The sequence below is a fragment of the Mesoplodon bidens genome, assembly GCF_964165515.1.
Source record: "Mesoplodon bidens genome assembly, chromosome: 7".
In the NCBI taxonomy this organism is placed as follows: Eukaryota; Metazoa; Chordata; class Mammalia; order Artiodactyla; family Ziphiidae; genus Mesoplodon; species Mesoplodon bidens.
The window spans coordinates 47,622,772-47,643,181 of record NC_138164.1 but is presented as its reverse complement, the minus strand read 5'-3'; the positions used below and the strand labels follow the sequence as shown (position 1 = coordinate 47,643,181).

The window sequence follows — 20,410 nt, the reverse complement described above, 5'->3', positions numbered from 1 at the left end:
CCATATGACCCAGCGACACATGTACCACAATGTTCATTACAACACTATTTACAATAGCCAGGACTTGGAAACAACTTAAATGTCCATCGACAGATGAATGGACAAAGAAGATGTGGTACATATATATAATGGAATATTACTCAGCCATAAAAACAAATGAAATTGGGCCATTTGTAGACATGCGGATGGACCTTGAGTCTGTCATACAGAGTGAAGTAAGTCAGAAAGAGAGAAACAAATATTGTATATTAATGCATATATGTGGAATCTAGAAAAATGGTACAGATGAACCTATCTGCAGGGAAGGAATAGAAAGGCAGACGCAGAGAGTGGACGTGTGGACATGGGGGGAAGGGGAGGGTGAGATGAATTGGGAGATTAGGTTTGACATAAATACAGTACCACGTGTAAAATAGATAGCTAGTGGGAACCTGCTGTATAGCACAGGGAGCTCAGCTCAGTGCTCTGTGAGGACCTAGATGGGTGGGATGGGGGGGGTGGGAGGGAGGTCCAAGAGGGAGGGGATATAGGTATACATATAGCTGATTTACTTCACTGTACAGCAGAAACTAACACAACATTGTAAAGCAACTATACTCCAAATAAATAAATAAGAATAAAAATAAATAAATAAATAAATAAATAAACCATGGATTGAAGTGTTTTAGGACTTGATCATGAGCTGTTTCCCACAGCCCTCTCCACAAAGCCCTTTCCCAACGTTCCCCCACTCCACAGTTCCCAGGGATATCCTCAACACAGAGGGAGAAAGGCAGGCCCTGCAGGTGACCGGTCCACACAGATACTGACACTCCCGCTTCCTCAGCATCACCTTTAGGGTAGGAAGTCACCACTCCTCAGTATGGTGTTCAAGCCCTCATGACCTGAGTCTTTCATGTGCTTCCCTTCATATATTTCCATCCAGCCAACCCAGATCCCTTGTCATTTCCACACTCTGGATTTCTCACCTCCATGCCTTGCTCATGCTGGTTCCTCCTCCCAGAAAGCCCCCAAGCCCCCTTCTCGTTACCTTCTCCCCATCTCTACTTAGCAAGCCTTATCTGTCCATCTGGTTCAGGGTAACCCCCTCACCTCCTTTGTGCTCCCCTCCCATTCATCGCTTTCCAAAGCCATGTGTTCCACCCAAGCCTCAACGCCCCCACAGGTGGGAAGGAGTGGACAGGATCATGCTCACCTTCCAGACTTCATCTAGAAGACATTTCATGCTTAGCAGCTAAAATGCATTTAAGATTGGCTCACTGTACATTAAACCAGGAGTTCTCAAATTTCAATATGAATAAACTCACCTAGGAGGGGGTTAAAAATGCAGGCTGCAGAACCATACTCCCAGTGATTCTGGTTCAGTAAATCTGGATAGGGCCCTAAAAACCTGCATTTAAAAAAATACCTCATTATACACACATGAATCTGATGTAGACGGTCTGTGGAAAACACTTTGAGAGACATGCCTATGCAGTTAACTTACAACAAATCCCCCAAAAATTGTTTGTTCATTCATGTATTCCAATGTCTGACTGCCCACTGTATGCCTGTCCTCGGCACATGGGGGGAGTAAAGAAGAGAATTAAGGATCAGATCTTGCCCTGAGAGTCTGGCACAGGAGTTAAAAGATAAATATAAATCACCGAAGTAAACCAAAGTACAAGAAAGAAAGCAGCAAATGCCATCAAAGTACGGAGATCATAAGCCACAAAAATTCAGGAGAGAAAGCAACCAAACTGGAGATAGAGAGTAAAGGAAGGTGACCATTCAGAATGATCAGCAAGGGCTTCCCTGGTGGTGCAGTGGTTGAGAGTCCGCCTGCCGATGCAGGGGACACGGGTTCCTGCCCCGGTCTGAGAAGATCCCACATGCCGCGGAGCGGCTGGGCCCGTGAGCCATGGCCGCTGAGCCTGCGCGTCCGGAGCCTGTGCTCCGCAACGGGAGAGGCCACAGCAGTGAGAGGCCCACATACTGCAGAAAAAAAAAAAAAAAAAAGAATGATCAGCAAAATGAGGTTCTGAGAAAGGCAGTCTGGTCACTAAAGTCAAACTCTATAAAGACTTGGGGGAATTAGGCCTGACAATAGCCTTTGGACTTGGTGAGTAGGAAGCCAAGCAGATCTCAAAGACTGGAGGGTGAAAGCCAGACAGCAAATGGTTAAGAGTGAGTGAGTGGAAGCAGAGGAGGGCCACAGAGAAGAGAGGGAGGGAGGGAGAGCAGAGAACTAAGAATGATTTTCCAAGTGCTGAGAAGGGTTTTTCCTTTTGCTATAGGCCATGCCTTAGCATCTGTGAGGTGAGACAATGGAAAACAAGTGGGCATGGCCCTGACTACCATTACAGGTGAAATCTCAGGTTAAGGCAGAGTAGCCCTCAAAGGGATGGAGAAGAACTCCCACACCAATGATGCGAAGAGATGCCCACTCTGGAGAAGGTTCCAGGGATCCATTTCTTCCTGGTAAAAAGATTTCCCCTGATGTTCCTAAAGACACAACTCTGTGTGTTTGGGGTGGGGGTGGGTAGGAAGGTGATCCTATCCCCTGTTTTCTGGAATACAGACAGGATGGCTGGAGCTCAAGCAGCCATCTTGAGCTTTGAGATGAAAGCCATGTACTAGGGATGGCAGAGCAGACTAGAGCAAAATTAGAATTCTTGGGGACCAGGAGATTTTTGAGGCCAATCTAACAGATCCGAGATGACTACCTCCAGACTTCTGTGTAAAATAGAAATAAATTTCTTTAAGTAAGTCTCTGTTATGTCAGGTTTTCTATCATTTGCAACTAAACATAACCCTAACTGAAACAAGTAAGAATAATGATTTTTAACTTTAAAAAAGTCATAGACCTCCATTGTAACAGTTATACCTTTAGTATTTTTTACTGTAAAAATACAAAAGGACAAAGAGCTACTATGAATTCAGTAAGGCATTTTAATTAATTAAATTTAAATATTTTAATTTCATTTTTCACAGTGGCATCTAAATACATTTGAAAAATAATATTTTTAACAAATGACATATTGTTTATTCAGTCTGCAGATGTTTAGTATCCATGTGAATTTGCTGAACCACTGAAATAATTCTGAGGCTCCTTTCTAGGAATCTACAGCCAAGGTTGGGGGATCCACTGCCCTGAACAAGACAGGGAGGTTTGAGTTATGCCTTGAAGGCTAAGGATTAAGTTACCACATGCACAAGAGGGGACAAACAAAGGGCACTCCAGGCAGAGGGAACAGCTTATGTAGAGGCATGGAGATGATACTATTAGATCCCACTGGATTATACAGTCTCATAGACTATTCTTAAACCTTGGTCTTCATCATAGTAATCAGCTAAATGCCTTGTATTGGTTAAATGACTAAATGAATGTAAGAACATATGAGTATGAAGAAATCAAAGAGGGACTTCCCTGGTGGCACAGTGGTTAAGAATCCGCCTGCCAATGCAGGGGACACAGGTTTCATCCCTGGTCCGGGAAGATCCCACATGCCGCGGAGCAACTAAGCCCATGCGCTACAACTACTGAGCCTGCACTCTAGAGCCCACGAGCCACAACTACTGAGCCCATGCGCCTAGAGCCCGTGCTCTGCAACAAGAGAAGCCACTGCAATGAGAAGCCCGCGCTCCGCAACAGAGTAGCCCTCGCTCTCCGCAACTAGAGAAAGCCCGTGTGCAGCAACGAAAACCCAACACAGCCAATAAATAAATAAATAAATAAATAAAAATTTTAAAGAGAAATCAAAGAAAATTATCAGAAAGGTCTTGTGAGTTCTAGAGTCACTGTAATCTACAGGAAGCCTGACAGTTCAAAAAAAAAAAAAAGAATAAGAGCAATTACACACACCACCCCAACTTAAAAATTAAATAAGCTAGACCAAATGGTGAGGACCAGGGCTCTTCAGAAGGGTAATAAACTAAGACCTTTGGTCACATGATTGAAATATAAGATTTCATTTTATGTTCTATTTTTGCACCAAAATAGAATTTACACTGACAAAGTTTGCATCAGAGCTCTTTACTGGTTAACTTTTAGTGTTTGAATAAATAGTACTGCATTTAAGGGCACAACTTAAGTTACCTCCTAAAGATAAATTTACCTGGTTGATTAGACAATGTTTTTCTAATTTGTGTTTATTTTATTTTACTTTTTTTGTTCAAATAAATGAAAAGTCTATTACTTACTCTGCAGGAACATGCAAAGCAGATTTAGAGGGTGCTTACTTTTCTTTCTCTTCCTCCTCAAGAAACTGGAAAGACGGGAATGTGACAAATGACAAAGGTTTATAAAAGAATAATTTGGCCTTTATCATGATTAGAAAGTTGACTCACCAAACATAAACTTATATAAAGTTCAGAAAATAACCTCTCAGACCCACAAGAAGCTAAACTGAATGGAGAAGTCAGAAAGGAAGTTCTGGGCTTCAGTAGGTAAGAAGCAAACTTAACACAAAGACGAGGGACCTCCACAAGTTAAGAGGGATTGGTAGGGTTTCTCGCCCTATATATTCTGTTGAACAAAATAATCATTAAATAAAATAAAAACATCACCATAAATGTTCTTTTATCCAGCACTATCAGAGCACAGAATAAAAAAACTAATAATTATAGAATGCCATAGTTACTTGAAAGGTCACAGAGATCCTCCAAATAAATTTCTTGGGAAGAGAACAAAATAAAAACAGCTAACAAGAGAGGTAGATATTAGGTACACATCTTATAGTTGTCTCATGCTTTATTTCCATATACATTGTTTCACTTGAAATTCAGTTTCTGCAAATGTCAGAGTAATTTTTACTTCCCTTACCTATCAGATGGATTTTAACCTACTCAAATATTTCCCAAACAACTGTTGTATACAAAGCACTATGCTAGACACCCTAGAGAATATAAAGAAGAAAATCTAAACTAACAAACTATGGTGCCGAACTGTGGCAGACTAGAAGGAGAGACTTGCTGAACAAATGAATGGAATGAAAGTTTTTTTCCAGAATACTCTTCCCCTACCCATCCATATGGCAACATCCTACCCATCCTTCGAGGCCCAGTTCAAGGTTGCTTCCTATTGAGTCTATCCATGGAATGAACTGCCCTCCCCTCTGTGTTCCTGTTGCATTCTATACAAATCCACAAGAGGACACTTGTCCCATTGCAGGTGTTTATGTATCTGCTCATCCCCACTGGACTGGGGCATCTTGAGGGATCATGATTTACTTATCTTTGATTCCCTAGCATCTAGTATAGTGTCTGGCACACAGCAGAGGTTCAGTTAATGTTTGCATTAATTGAATAAGTCAGTCGTTTACAGACTATTAGAGAAGACAATGTATACACTTAAGCTCAGAATCAATAAAGCTTAAAGAAAGTTACTGATCTACATAGATTCGGAGGTTTTTTTCCTCCAAGCTGTGTCAAACATGAGCCAGCAGTCTATAATGGCCATAAAAGACAGTCAAGACTACCTCTAGAAAGCTCTAGAATGGTGGGCAGGGAGCAGGATGCAACCGTAAGGACTGCTCCCAGTTATATCAAGTGAAGGTAGGCCTAGTGAGCCCACACAAGGGATCTAAAATGACTGAGGCATGGTTAGAGACCCAGTCATCTAGCAAAGGGAAGATTTCAGAGTACACAGCCACTTAGAAAGCAGAGTGGGGGGAAAACCATACCCAGTGATCTAATTTGTAGGAATATATTCTTTTTGGATAATTTCCATAGGGACCAGGCAAATAGGCACATTCTATCATCATAACGGAGTAGCTCAGAGGAATGTGTGTGTGTGTGTGTGTGTGCGTGTGCACATGTGTGTGCCCAAACTTGTTCATGTTGAGGCTCACTCTGCCCCAGGCCCTGTATGCTAGGCTTGGAGGGAAGAGTCATCAAGGATGGTCTAGCAAGTGCAATTCTGAAGGGGGGGCTAATGCCCAGGGCAAGTCAACACCCACCTAAAGTACAGATAACCTGATTCCTAGAGGGCAGCATGTCTGCCCAACGTCACACAGCTAATTAATGGCACAGCAAAGCTTAGATCTCACTTCGGTGTTTCTCCCATCAGCTCGTTCTGTGTTGTACGCTCACTCTCGCTCTCTCTCTCTCTCTCTCCCCACAGAATCAGCCAAGGACCCTTCAATGATCCCATGCTCACAATGCCACAGGAAGAGTCAAAAGTAGCTCACATTTTAATAACACCTAATCCAGGTCTGTGACAGGGATAAAGGAACATCCTGCCAGTCTTGGATTTTGCAGGAGATCTGAAGTCTCTCCATGAAGTCTGCTCCTGGCTAAGCCCTAATCCACAATCTGTCTACACAGAGCATCTCAGAGCCAGGCTTACGCTGGCACTTCTTGCACCTGGATGAGAGACAGGAAACAACAGCTTTTACCTGAGGTCTCTGGCAGCTACAGGTTCCACAAGCACTGGCCAGCCCTGTCAACTAAATCTAAAGCAGTTTAACCAGTCTCTGCAAAAGTTACGTTGCCCTTGGGGCTTCCCTGGTGGCGCAGTGGTTGAGAGTCCGCCTGCCGATGCAGGGGACACGGGTTCGTGCCCCAGTCCGGGAAGATGCCACATGCCGCGGAGCGGCTGGGCCCGTGAGCCATGGCCACTGAGCCTGCGCATCCGGAGCCTGTGCTCCGCAACGGGGAGAGGCCACAACAGTGAGAGGCCCGCGTACGGCAAAAAAAAAAAAAAAAAGTTACGTTGCCCTTGAAGAACAGAAAGATTCAGCAAAAACCTTTGTGTAATGTGAGGCTTTGTGTAATGTGAGGTATTATCACCTTGCACGGTTTAAAGCAGCATTAGTCACACTTACAAAAGAATGGCTTTGATGGAAGATATAAAACTGTCAAAAAAACAACAGGCAGACCGAAGGTTAGAGACTAGAGTCTTTCATTCGAGGAGACAAAAAAAAGAGTTTCTTTCATAACCATTTTCAAACTAAATTACACGGGATATTCGAGAATGTGTGTCCTTGCTAATCTGAAATTTTTAAAAAGGTTTAGGCAAAAAGATGTTCAACACATTCTTACTTGTAGGCATTAAAAAAATGGAAACAACCTCAGTGTCCACAGATAAGGATTAGATAAATTATGGTATATCCATATGACAGAATTCCAGCTCCCTGATGATGACACCTTACACTGAAGACCAAGGGCCTCTTCAAATAGATCCATACAAGCATACTATGAGCCAATAAAAATCAAGTCTCGTGTATGATTCCATTTACATGAAATATCCTGAACAGATAAATCTATAGAGACAGAATGCAGATTGGCTGGTTGCCAGAGGCTGGGGGAAATGGGGAGAAACTGCTTAATGGTAAGGAGATTTACTTTAGAGGATGGAAATGTTTTGAAACTAGATAGAGGTGCTGGTTGCACAACACTGTGAATGTACTAAATACTACTGAGTTGCTCCCTTTAAAATGGTTAATTTTATATTACATAAATTTCACATAAACAAATAATTTTTTAAAAATCATGTCTCAAAGCAAAACTTCATGTCATGACACACATTCATGGGATATTTTTAAGTAAAAAGGGAAAAGAAAGGATGTCTGTATATGCATGACCCCAATTTGTGGTGAGAGATAATGTGTGTATATGCTTGAGAAAAGAAAAACTGAGGGTTTCCCTGGTGGCGCAGTGGTTGAGAGTCTGCCTGCCGATGCAGGAGACACGGGTTCGTGCCCCGGTCCGGGAAGATCCCACATGACGCGGAGTGGCTAGGCCCGTGAGCCATGGCCCACGTCCGGAGCCTGTGCTCCACAACGGGAGAGGCCACAACAGTGAGAGGCCCGCGTACCGCAAAAAAAAAAAAAGAAAAAAAAAAAAAAAAGAAAGAAAGACTGGCAGTGTACACATATAGACAGTCACAAAGAGTGGTTCTCTCTGGATGGAAAAAATAATCAGTGCAATTTTTATTTTTGCTCTCTGTGCTTTTCCTCTGTATTTTCCAAATTTTCTACAATCAAATATGAATTGCTTCTATAATAATAAAAAGAAGTAACTATCCTGCAAGTGCAAGATATATAGACTTATGTACGAAGAGTGTAAGACCACAATAATATTTTTAAATGCCCCCCAAAATCTAGAAGGAACTATGCTAAGATCTTAAGTGCCATTATCTTGGGGTGGCAGGATGCTGGGTAACATATTTTCTTATTTGCTAATTCCTTAATTACACAGCAGATATAACCAGAGAAAAAATATTGAAAAGAAAAAGAATCATTAAGTCTCTCACCCAGAAGCACAAGCAGTGTCTACTGCAAGAATGGAAGCCTCACGGCTGGGGGATGGGGGGATGGGTCTGGGGGCCCAAACCCCTGCCTGAGCCAGGAAGCTCCCTGTCTTTACAGTTGATGACCCACCGCCAGCCATGGCAGCCCTTCTTTCCAACTTTCAGCCTGGCTTCCCTTCCACCATTGTCTGATTCCTTTCCAGTCTGTCTTTACTGTCTCCATACAGTAAGAACTGATGGAATTATTCATAAATGACAACTGGAAAGAACTTTTGAAGCCCATCTTGTTTGTGCCAGATTACCTCGGGAAACTGAAGAAAACACGTTTGTAAATGTTTAATAAAATTCAGAGAGCCAAGAAAACGTGCCTACATTCTTGAGTTATCTTTTTCCAGGCTCAGCACCCTATGAGGGTGATACCTGAGAGAGATGCCAGGCCAGTAGTTAAATCGAGTTTGAAAAACTGGACTCAGTGGGGCCATAAGTAATAACATCAGGGCTGAATACCTGGGGTGGTAACAGACCAAAGTAATGAACCTGAATTGGCTCAGTGAAACCGTAGCAGTATTGAAACTACGGTGATTAGAAAGCCTCCTGCAACAAAAGGCCCACTCAGTTGAAATCTAATCTGTGTTAATTAACGCCCCCGAGAATGAAAACACTTTTTTATCAGGGTGCGGTTCCTGGCTCCAGCTTTCCCATAAAACATGGCTCCTGGGTGAAGGGGCCCTTCCGAGCCACACAGGTCTGCACCTCCATATGTGGCTCACCCCAGGCCAAGCCCAGGGGGAGGAGCCCAGGTGACACTGGTGGATTTTTAGGGCTGAAACCTACTGCCCCCAAGGCACCCACTGATGACAAGGAGATGAGTGACGGCCTGGGTTCCGGGTTCCTGAGCACCCCATGCCCCAGGCCTCTACTCTCCAGCCCAGATCAAACTCATGTACACACCCTCACCCCTCACATCCATCCCCCCCAAGGCTCCACCAACCATAACCCTTGCTGTGAACCGGCTTCTCTGTCCACCTTGGGCCACACGTCCTTTCAGTTTCCTTCACTCCTGGACGCTGGCTCCTGTTTCCTTTTGTCCCGTATGCAGCCACTGGCAGCCCCCCAGCCCCACTCCCGCAGCCATCATAGCCTTAAGTCCCACCAGTCCTAGAGAAGCCGGCACAGCCACCAAGTGGCACCCAGAGCAGAAGGCATGGGCACCCAGGGCCTGATCTGAGCCAGGAAACAGTAATGAGATGAGAAGCCACTGAAGATCTAGATTCCACACACAACCCCCCACACCCCGTCTGTTTACTCAAATGTTTCCTGAGACCTGGGTGTCAGGAGAGTGAGGATCAGGCCAGTCCCTGGTGAGGAGGGAGAAGAACAGAAGGCAGGGAGAGGGGGACATGCACAGCCACACTGCAGAAACAAGCGCTGTCGGGGTCCACAAGAGGAGGGAAGAGCTGCCCTGGGGATTCCCGGAAGGCTCCCTGGCCTCCATCCCTAACCCATGTGAAGCATCTGGTGCAGTTCCGGTAAGCAGTAGGTACTAACTACAAACAGGTGATTGCAGGGTCCAGCGGAGAAAGGGTTCCCACAGCCCAAGGTGATACTCCACTCACAGGCCCCTGGTCAGCCACAGGAGAGGTGCTTAAATAATAAATAACGACAACAACAACTGTGTAACAGCTACACCCCTGAGGCTGAGGCCTCCCGATGCTCCAGGGGATTTCACCCCCAATGTACAAATGGGGACACTGAGGAACACAGAGGGCTGGCCCAGGGCAGGGAAGAAGCTCTCACTCGTTACCTGTCAACTCCTTGAACCCAAACTTGTCCTGAAACTTTGGCTTCCTTTCATCACTCAGTCCCCACTGCCCAGCTCTGCAGTCTGTCCTCCCCAGGAACAGACCCAGCCAGCAGCTCCCCTCTGCACTCCTGCAGGACCCACTGCCGGTTGTTGCCTTTGGGGGGGGTCTCAGGCTGAAGAGCCTGATTTTCTGAAACATATTCCTCCTCACTTCTGGGTTACAGCTTTTTCCAAACCCAAAACACAAAGCCCTCAAGTTTTAGAAAAATCAGGTCATCGAGCAAAGTTTCCTCAGGACTGTCCCCAAACTACCCCCGCCCCAGGCTGGTTTCTCTGACACTCACCAGGATGCCCGAGGCTCCTAAAGAGATGACAGAATCTCAGCAGCTCAGCCAGAAAGGGCTGCAGAAAGGCCGCCAGCTCCTTCAGGTAATCCTGATTCCAGGCTCCACAGCTCATGGGAGGACAAGTCTCAGAGGCAGAAGAGCACCTGCTTCTCACACCTGTCCTGGCCCCTCAAAAGCACTGACCCTGCCGCGGCTTCCAACCGGCAGCCAGGAGCTCCTTCCAGAGAGTTTACAGTTACGGCTACAGGCAACCTGAGAAGTGGCCCAGAAAAGAGGCCCTTAGCCCTGCACCCACCCCTGGCCGTGCCCAAAGGGGGCATCCTAGCTGTTACTCTCCCCGGGGCAGGATCTGCAGGACACCGGGGGGAAGCATGAGGACCCTCCTCACCCACCTCTACCTGCAGCATCTCTCCCAGAAAGGGCATGTGTTGTTTCAACCTCGGCCCTCAGACCTACCCTGGCATCATCAAAGCCAGAGATAGGCAGAGCCAGGAGTATGGAAGGTCACAGCAGCCCCACTGCACCCTCCTGGAAGAGGGTGGAAAGGTCAGAGATTTTTTTAATCAGATGGTCTTGAGATCAAACTGAGGTTCTGCCATTAATTAGCTATTTAACTTGGGCAAGTGGTTCACCTCTCTGAACCTCAGCTTTCTCACCTGTAAATTGGGAGCAGTAATACCTAACTTACCGGCTGTTGGGAGATACTATGAGTGAAGTGCCTAACATAGGGCCTGGCACATAGTAGGTGTCTGATAAATATGTCCATGGTAGGCATAACCAAATGCAAAATGCAGAAAGCAGGAGCCTGCATGCCACAGTCAGGCTGACATCACCCCCCATCCAGCAGGGGAGCAAACGGGGAGAACGGAGCAACTTTTATTCTGTCCTTTTTCCCAAAAAAGGAGGCTGTGGGAAGAGGAGCAAAGCCCTGAGTCCTGATACTGTGCCCCAGGTGAGGAGGCAGCCCTGTGGCTTTGACAGAAATGACTGACTCACACGTAGCGAGATGCACAGGCCCTGGAGACAGACTGCATGGGTTCAAATCCATCTTTACCTCTTGCTGCCTGTGTAGCCCTGAGCAGGATACTTAGCCTAAGTTTTCTCACTCTAAATGGGCATGATCACAATATCCACCTCATGAGGTTGTCTGCATAAAGACCCCTGGAGACAGGCCCAAAATGCAGTAAGTACCCAGTATTTTTCACTATTATTATTGTTATTATTGTCTCCATGTAACACTCACTTCCTGAAACAACTATAAGTCCTGCAAACTCAAGTTCTATCTGTGGGAACAGGCACCTTGATGTTGCCCTTGTGCATCCTCCCTTGAACCTATGTTTCTAAGAATCTTTCATGCACCTGGTCTGCCCAGTGCCCAGGACCAACAACAACAAAAAAATCAAGTGCCCAAGATGTGGCATTTGGCTGCTGGAGCCTTGGGAACTAGGTGGCACCAAGGGTGTTTCTGAGTTAAAGGCAGCCCTCCCCAGGAGATCCAAGAGCTAAACAGGCATTCTGAGAGAGGGGGTAATGAGGAGAAGGGGCAGCCACTGTGACCCGGCGGACATTTGCCAGTTGCCTCCCCACCCCAGGGACAACTCATCATGAAAGACAAGGCCTTGTACACAGTCCATTCCTCCGGGACGAGGGTGACGTTGTCTCTGTACAGCTGCAGTACTGGGACAGGGTGACGAAAACAGAAAAGCAGAGAAGCAAGCACCTGAACAAGAAGCCATATTTGGTATTTTCCAGATTTCAGCACCTTTTATTTTTAGAGGTACTTATTCCAATTTGGTTGAAGTATCTTCAGGTTCCATGTACCCTGCTTAATTTAGGACATTTTTTTTTCTTTTTTGGTGGTGCGATAGTTGTTAAATACAGCTTCTCCCTGCCACCCCTGGATTCTAAGCCCTAAATTTAACTCCAAAGAAACCTGTCTGCCCTACTTCATGATTCCAGCCCTCAGAGAAGAACCATTACCTGCTTCTGAAAATCTGAGAGCTCTCACAATGGAACACCCAGAAAGGTGTGTCCTCGATCACAGGGTGCTGGGCTGCAGTACCAAAGCTGTCATCAGCTGACTAGGGAGAGGGCAAAGAAGGGGGACAAATGGCCCTACTTCATGGCCTAAATCTTGATGACCATTCCCCTGGGGGGCCTGGAGAGCTACCTGTACAGCCAGGGCGTGGCCACGGGTATCCCATTCTAGCAGCCCTAACGCCAGGCACAGGTGCCTACAGGGAAAGGAACAGCCTGGCATCTGATCGGCAGTGGTAACACATTCAGACGAGGAATTAACTGCCTGTCTCTCCACCCCAGCCCCCAGCCTCTTCTCCTTACTTATTCTTTTTTTTTAAGTTTTTTTTCTTATTTTATTATATGTACAGTGTTGCATAACTGTCACCATTATTTATTTCTAAAACATATTCATTACCCAAACAGAAACATTATAATCGTTCATTAGCAATAACTCCCCATTCCTCCCTGCCCCCAGCCCCTGAAAACCTCTCATCCTTCTGCTTCTCTGTATTTGTATGTGTCTATCCTAGGTACCCTGTGTATGGAATCATACAATATTTGCCCATTTGTGTCTAGCAGCATGATGTCTTCGAGTTTCATCCATGATGAATGAATATATCAGAATTTCATTTCTTCTTATGGCTGAATTATACTCCATTGTATACATATCACATTTTATTAATCCATTCATCTATTTAGATAGACACCTGAGTTATTTCTACCTTTTGGTTACTGCAAATAATGCTTCAATTAACATTGGCGTACAAGTATCTGTTCCTGCTTTCAATTCCTTTGGGTATATACCTCGAAGTAGAATTGCTGAATCATATGGTAATTCTATTTAGATTTTTGAGGAACTGCCAAACTGTTTGCCACAGTGGCTGCACCAGTTTACGTTCCCAGCAGCAATGCACAAGAGTTCCAGTTTCTCCACATCCTCACCAACCCTTGGGCTATACCCAAGCCCCCCGAAAACAGCCTTCCCTTGTACCCTAGGACGTCTGAAAGCTATTGGGGACTGAATGAGGGGCTCAGGAATAACAGCAAAGGACTGCAGCCACAGAAGCATCTAGGAGAGTCTCCCCCTTAGCTCCAGGCAATTTGGTAAGAATTTAAGCAAAAACCATGAGGGCTGGAAGGGCTGTGCCTGCCTGCTTTGTTTCTGAAAATCAGAGCACCTAAAAATGGAAGGTCTAGGTAGGTATGCCCTCTCTCACAGGGCACTGGACTACAGTAGCAGAGCATTTATCAGATAACTGGCAGGACGCAGGGGTCTCTATAGGGGGGCACACTCAACCCTAAGGTGCTCAAATGACCCACTTCAGTTCAGGAAGAAAATATTAGAACATCTATTCATGTTTATTTTTATATCATCCTTTTAAGTGTGCATGTGTATGTCTTATAGGTACATTATCATAGCAGTTTATGAATATAATTTATGAGTATGCATATACTAGGGTACATGCTAATTTATTAATAGGATATACATGATCAAAAAAGTTTGAAGACGCCAATCCCTCCTTTGTTGCCTTTTTTCCTTCCTGATTTTTACAGTATATTGTACCAACAGCAATAATAATGACAACGGGGGAAATAAACTCACAAAATCCACCACCCCAGCCCCTCGGAGCCTGAAACTTTCCTACTGCCAACTCATCGTCAGGGAGCTCCTACTCCAGGGGTAAGTGAGACAGCGGAGCAGAGGGGAGGGGAGAATGGGCAGCATCCTTTCTCCCTGAGCACTCACTCACTCCAGCTCAAAGCCCAGAAAAGGGAGAATTGTAGCCTAAAAGTTAGGAACTCAGCTTTTTTTTTTTTTTTTTGCGGTACGCGGGCCTCTCACTGTTGTGGCCTCTCCCTTTGCAGAGCACAGGCTCCGGACGCGCAGGCTCAGCGGCCATGGCTCACGGGGCCAGCCGCTCCGCGGCATATGGGATCTTCCCAGACCAGGGCACGAACTCGTGTCCCCTGCATCGGCAGGCGGACTCTCAACCACTGCGCCACCAGGGAAGCCCAAGAACTCAGCTTTTGAATCAGGGATGCCTGTGGGTGAGCAGCAGTAACACCATTAACTTCTGTGGCAAATTAGTTAATCTCTCTTGACCTTGACTTTCTCATCTGTAAAATGGCAACATAATACTAGCATCTACTTCATAGAGTGGCTATGGGGAGTCAATGAGACAGCTGACATAAAGCACGAGTGCAACACCTGCCTGGCATATACTAGGTCTTCTAATAAAACAAGTAGGAGTGAAGACACACAAGAGGCAAAAGAAAGTGAAGACACACAAGAGGCAAAAGAAAGAGAACTCAGGGTGGAGCTGGGAAAGTGAGGACATACAGGGACAGGACCAAAGGTGTGTGTGTGTGTGTGTGTGTGTGTGTGTACATCGCACAAACATCCACTGAGTAACCACTGGTGTCGGGCACCTTGAGGGATATAGGTACGAGGCAGGCAGAGTCCACTCTCTGAGCTCATTTCTGGGTGCCACACTGTGAACCACAAGCCCACCAGGGTACCAGAGAGAGTGAGCAGGGCACAGGGACGCCTGGAGTAACTAGCCAGGGTGTGAACGTGAAATCAGAAGCCTAAACTAGGGAGGGCCTTAGATCCAGGGCCTCTAACAAAAGGTACCAATCTCCTGCAGTAACACACACCACTCGGAATCCAAGAGGAGCCTCCGTTTCAGTTTCCCTAAATTTTCCATTCAGAGATTTTTTAAAAACCTCTTCTCTTTTCCAAAGCAAACTCTGCAGAAGGACTTTGTCATCTCAAATACCAGACTCCCTGCTTTATTCCTAGCATCAGCCCCACCCCTGTTCAGCCATGAGGGTTTTATCCACCCTTGTGTGCCTGAGGCATCTGCCTGCATCATGATTTGGGTCTCCCTTTCCTGCTGCAGCCACGTTCACTGGGCTACCCTCTTCCCACCAGGGGAAGAGCTGCCCCAGCTCTGCGGTTTTACATAGTGGTGAAATGGCCTCCTGGTTCATCTGCTAATGGGCAGCACAGTAGATTACTTTTCAGGGCCAGGGAGCCTGGCATCAGGGCCTCCTGGAAAGGCCACTAACGATAACAGGGGCATGGAAACCCTTCCAGTTAGCACAAAACCACTTATTCCAACAGAAACATTGAAATCATTCCAGGACACACATGTTCTCAATGTCCTATTTTTTAAATTCCCTACCTTGTTTTTTAAATTGGCTGTTAAACTTCAGCTCAACAACTCACCAGGTACATTATTAACTGCAAACACTGCTATGGCTTTGCTAGTTAAAGTTTAGTAAAGAACATTCCCATTAAAATATAATTTCACCAGCAACCCCCAAGAATAGCCTAGAGTGCATTTCATTAGGGCAAATCTCAAGGAGCACCCCTGCTTCCTCCCACAGGATTTCCCCAAACTGGCTTCTGTTCTCCTTATAGCAGAGATAAGGGAAACTGTGGACAATTCAAATTGACCCTTGGCTGGGCATCTTAGGTCTGGGCAGTGCTGATCAAGGAAAAGCACTAAAGAGACACTCATGTATGTCCCTCTACCCAGCTGGGGAAAGGGAAGGGAGAAACAGCTCTGCTTAATGCCAGGCGGCCCTCCATGCCTGGGTCCACCCTTTACGAGCCACAGTGTGAACACAAGTCACCTCCTGCCAGGAGAGAACGGCCGCCAGCTATCACGTCTGCTCTGCCTCACTCCACTAGCGCCCCTTCTCCAATGCACAGGTGCTCTCCAAACTAGGTTCTTCTGGTGTGACAGGCTAGGAGCCCAGAATGAGACCCAGACAAGCATTTGTCATGGGCCCTCCAGACACCAGCGTGAGTCGGGCATCCGCACTAGACACGCAGACTTGCCAGGCTGCTGCCTCAAGCCCCAACCCCTCAGCAGTCAATCACAGCACTGGACTCTAGATCCTTCTTTGGACCAACTGCCCAGGAAGAGGGGCTCATCTAAATACTAGAACAGTGTTCCCTGTCTAACCAAGCCCCAAACTCCCCTGGGGTAGAATGGGGGCTCAGGGCATGCAGGAAAAGGGGAAGGAAGTGATGCAGACAAGGAAGGAGAGAGAGAAAGGGAGTGGGGAAAGAGGGAGAGGCAGAGACAGAGGACAAGCGGAGAGAATCCCATTCAGCCCAAGCCAAAATAAAAAGTCCAACAGGAATCTGGTGCAGGCAGAGGAAATAGAGAGCTACTGGGCTCTACCCATAGGAAGTCATCTGGATGTCAAAAGACAGGCTGCCAAAGCATTGAGCGGTTTGGCCAACCCACCCCAAGGTGAGGAGGCCTCAGGTACCCCTAATGCTCATCAGCAGAGAGACTTGCCGCCCTCTTCTCCCCAGCAACCACTAGGGAAACTGCTCCCAGACTCAGATCTCGACACAAAGACACACACAGCATACATGAGGCTCCATCAGACCCACAGGGCGACATGCGAAAGGCCGCTCTCCAGTCTCATTCCTGCCCCAACTCACAGGCGAGCCAGTGCCTAGATCAGGCCTCCTCCTGCCATCGTCTGTGGTCTCAAGGCCTTCCAAGGCAAGGCTCCCCCCTACTACGCTCTGTTCCCCAGGGCTCCTCCGGATGCTGCTGTCCAACTCTGCTTCTGCCAGGCCATGTGGGGCGGTTCGCCCTGTGCTGCATCAGATGAGTGTGACACTCTGCCAGAACTGCTGCACGCCCACCCGCCCTCTCTGAAGGGCTGCTTTGTGTTTCTTGCTAGCAAAGGAAGAAAACTGTTTTTGCAGCTGAACAACACAGTTTGGAGTCTTCAGTAGAAGGATGAAGGCCAAAAGCCACCCGGCACACCCATGTCACACCCCCAGCTACCAAGACTGCCCACAAACAGGGGCTGGCACGCTCGACCAGCAAAACGCCCAAAGGGCTCACAGGGACTTCCAGTCCCCTACTAGCCACCCTACAGCACTGCAGACTTCTCAGGAACCTGCTAATGCCTGAAAGCCTCTGGAAATGGACGTACCACGTTCTCTAGAATACCTTCCCTACCCACCCATGACACGAAGTGAGTAAAGTCTAACCTAGATCCTTCCGACTTCAACTTAAGTCCATTCGGGGCCTCAGTAGAAAAGCAGACTGCACGATGTCCTTCTGCCCTTCCTGGTGACCTCTGACACACTATGAACCCAGAAGGCTGACCTCATGGGCCAGGAAAAGGGAACTTTAGAGGTTTGTGGGGACAGGGGAAGGCAGGAGAAGATTCTGGCTCTTTTGATGCAGGTGATTACCTGGCGCTATCTCATTCCCTCATCCCTCCCCCGCCCCTCACCAAATGTCTATCACCTGATTGCAGAGAGCACTGAGCTGGGAGGGAGACCAGTGTGCCTCATCACAGAATTAGAGCTAAAGGATCTCAACAGGCTGATCCTCTGGACCCAATACAGCCGTAGGAAATCTACAGGGATAAGCTTAAAGACCTAACATGAGTCCAAAATCTCCCAGCAGAGGTAGCACAAGAAGGGAGAGACAGACTGAGCACTAGCCCTTGATGTAATATGGTTGCATAGTAAAAGGGAAACCATTTTGATTTTAGGCTACATTAATAAGAAGTATAATGTTGAGAAAAAGAGAGATGATGAACCCACACTCTCTGAGCTGGCCAGACACCAGCTGGCACACAGTTCGATTCTACATATCACAATACAATGGGTTTGCATTGCTCACACGCATCCCTTCCTTAGGAAAAGCCATACCTCCCCATCCTGTCGTGTTGCAACTGTCAACCAGCATGTGCCACTCCTAGGGGTGGGCCCCTGATCCGAGCAGGGACAATGAGAACCTTCTCTAAGAAGTGATCTATAGATCCTGAGAGAGTGAACATCTCTCTGACAAGGGGGTTAGAAGAATTGAAAGGAGAGAGAACAACGCTGTCAAAATGCCCTTTGAGCACTGGGGTCCAACAGTGCCAAGACCAGGTCAGACGTACCCTTGAAGTTTCCAATTACTGGAGCCAATATATTTCCTTTTCTGTTTAAGCTGGTTTGAGTTGGGTTTCTGTCACTTCCAACCTGAAGAGTTGACTAATACACACACTTCAAGATGATTACTGATAAAGTGGAATATGCCCAGAGTGGCATCAAAGACAGTAAGTTAGTAAAAAAACATGTTTCCTAAAAGAACAAGGACGATTTAATTTGGAAAAGGGAAAGCTTAGAGCCACATGGGAGCCTCTTCAAATACTGAAAGGAAGAAGACTGGTTCTATGACGGGCCAGAGGGCAGACCCAAGACATCAGTGGAAGTCACAGAAAGTGGAATTTCTAGGAAGTCTGAATAATACAACAAAACTGATGAATCTGAACCCATCTCCTACTCTATTCCCTCAGACTCACTGGATTAAAGCAGTTCCCTTCACCATTCCAAAGTAGTTTCTTATCTTGAGCAAACCGCAGCTTTTATAAACCTCAGCTTCGCATGTGTACAATGGGGATGATAATCCCTCCAGTACCAGCTTCAGGGTGTTATTTTAGGGATCAAAGGAGAAGATGTAAATGAAGGGTGCATTATCACAGGCAGATATCCTAGGACCCATCAATGACTCTTCTAAGAATTTATCCTGAGGAAACAACCAGATGCTAATAAAGACGAGGGTATTTATAACAGCATTATTCATAATAATGAAAAAAATCAATTAACAACCTAGTGTCCAATAATTCAGAATCACTCATAAAAACTAGATACTGTACAGCCTCTGGAAATCATGTTGTAGAAGAACAATTACTGACAGGGAGAAGGATCTAAAACAGATTAGTAAAAGAAGCAAGAATTAAAACAAGGGACTTCCCTGGAGGTCCAATGGTTAACACTCCACGCTTCCACTGCAGGGGGCATGGGTTTGATCCCGCATGCTGCATGGCGCAGCAAAAGACAAACAAACAAAAACACATATGTACAACATGGTCCCAAGTTTATAAAATTTATAATATATCTGCAATGAGAAAAGACAAGAAGGGGACTTCCCTGGTGGTCCAGTGGTTAAGACTCTGCATTCCCAATGCAGGGGGCCTGGGTTTGATCCCTGGTCAGGGAACTAGATCCTACATTCCACAACTAAGAACCTGCATGCCGCAACTAAGACCTGGCGCAGATAGATAGATAGACAGATAGATAAATGGAGGGAGGGTGGAGGAAGGGAGGGGGGAGAGAAAGAGAGAAAGAAAAGACAGGAAGAAAAAATGTTAATAGTCATTATCCCTGAGGGATTATAAATATTTTTTCCTTCTCTGGGGTTTTCCCTACTTTCCTAATTATATAATAAATATGTATTTAAAAAAAATTCTTTTGCTGTTGTTGAAGTATAGTTGTGTACAGCAAAGTGATTCAGCTATACACACATATGCATATAACTCTATTCTTTTTTTTGATCCTTTTCCATTATAGGTTATTACAAGATACTGAATATAGATCTCTGTGCTATATAGTAAATCCTTGTTGTATATCTAAATAACTATTCCTTTGAAACTCAGAAAAAAAGTTATTTACAAGTGCTTTATTAACTGTAAAGAGCTACAGAAACAAAGTAACATGGTTGTCAAACAGGTCTCTGCCTCACTTGTCTTTTTTGCTCTAAACATAGCAACTAGCCCTTGATTATAAAATGTCTTACTCTCTATTTTTTTTTTTAATAACAGAAACATATGAGGATGGTGAGAAGCACACTGGATTCTTATAAAAGACCCACATCCAAAATTCTGTGACCTTTAGGCAAGTCAATTTCCTTACCAAGAAAATGAGGGGGGTGATAGTGCTGCTTTGTACGTTTGTGGATTTAAACTTTCATTGAGAACCTCCAGATGCCAACATATTTCATAATTTTCTTTTATCTGCTAGGGCACAGGGAACATTTTCCATATCACTGGTGGATATTTTACAGCACCATTTTATTTATTTATTTATTCATTTTAAAAATAAATTTATTCATTTATTTAATTTTTGGCTGCACTGGGTCTTCGCTGCTGCACGCAGGTTTTCTCTAGTTGCTGAGAGCAGGGGCTACT

The 20,410-nt window shown here is 45.8% G+C and overlaps 1 protein-coding gene across 5 annotated transcripts in view; it reads right to left on the bottom strand.

Moving 5' to 3' along the window:
* The window catches only part of PLEKHA7 (pleckstrin homology domain containing A7), a 214,534-nt gene that overhangs the window by 158,107 nt on the left and 36,017 nt on the right, over positions 1 to 20,410 (bottom strand). The gene's annotated exons all lie outside the window — the stretch shown is intronic.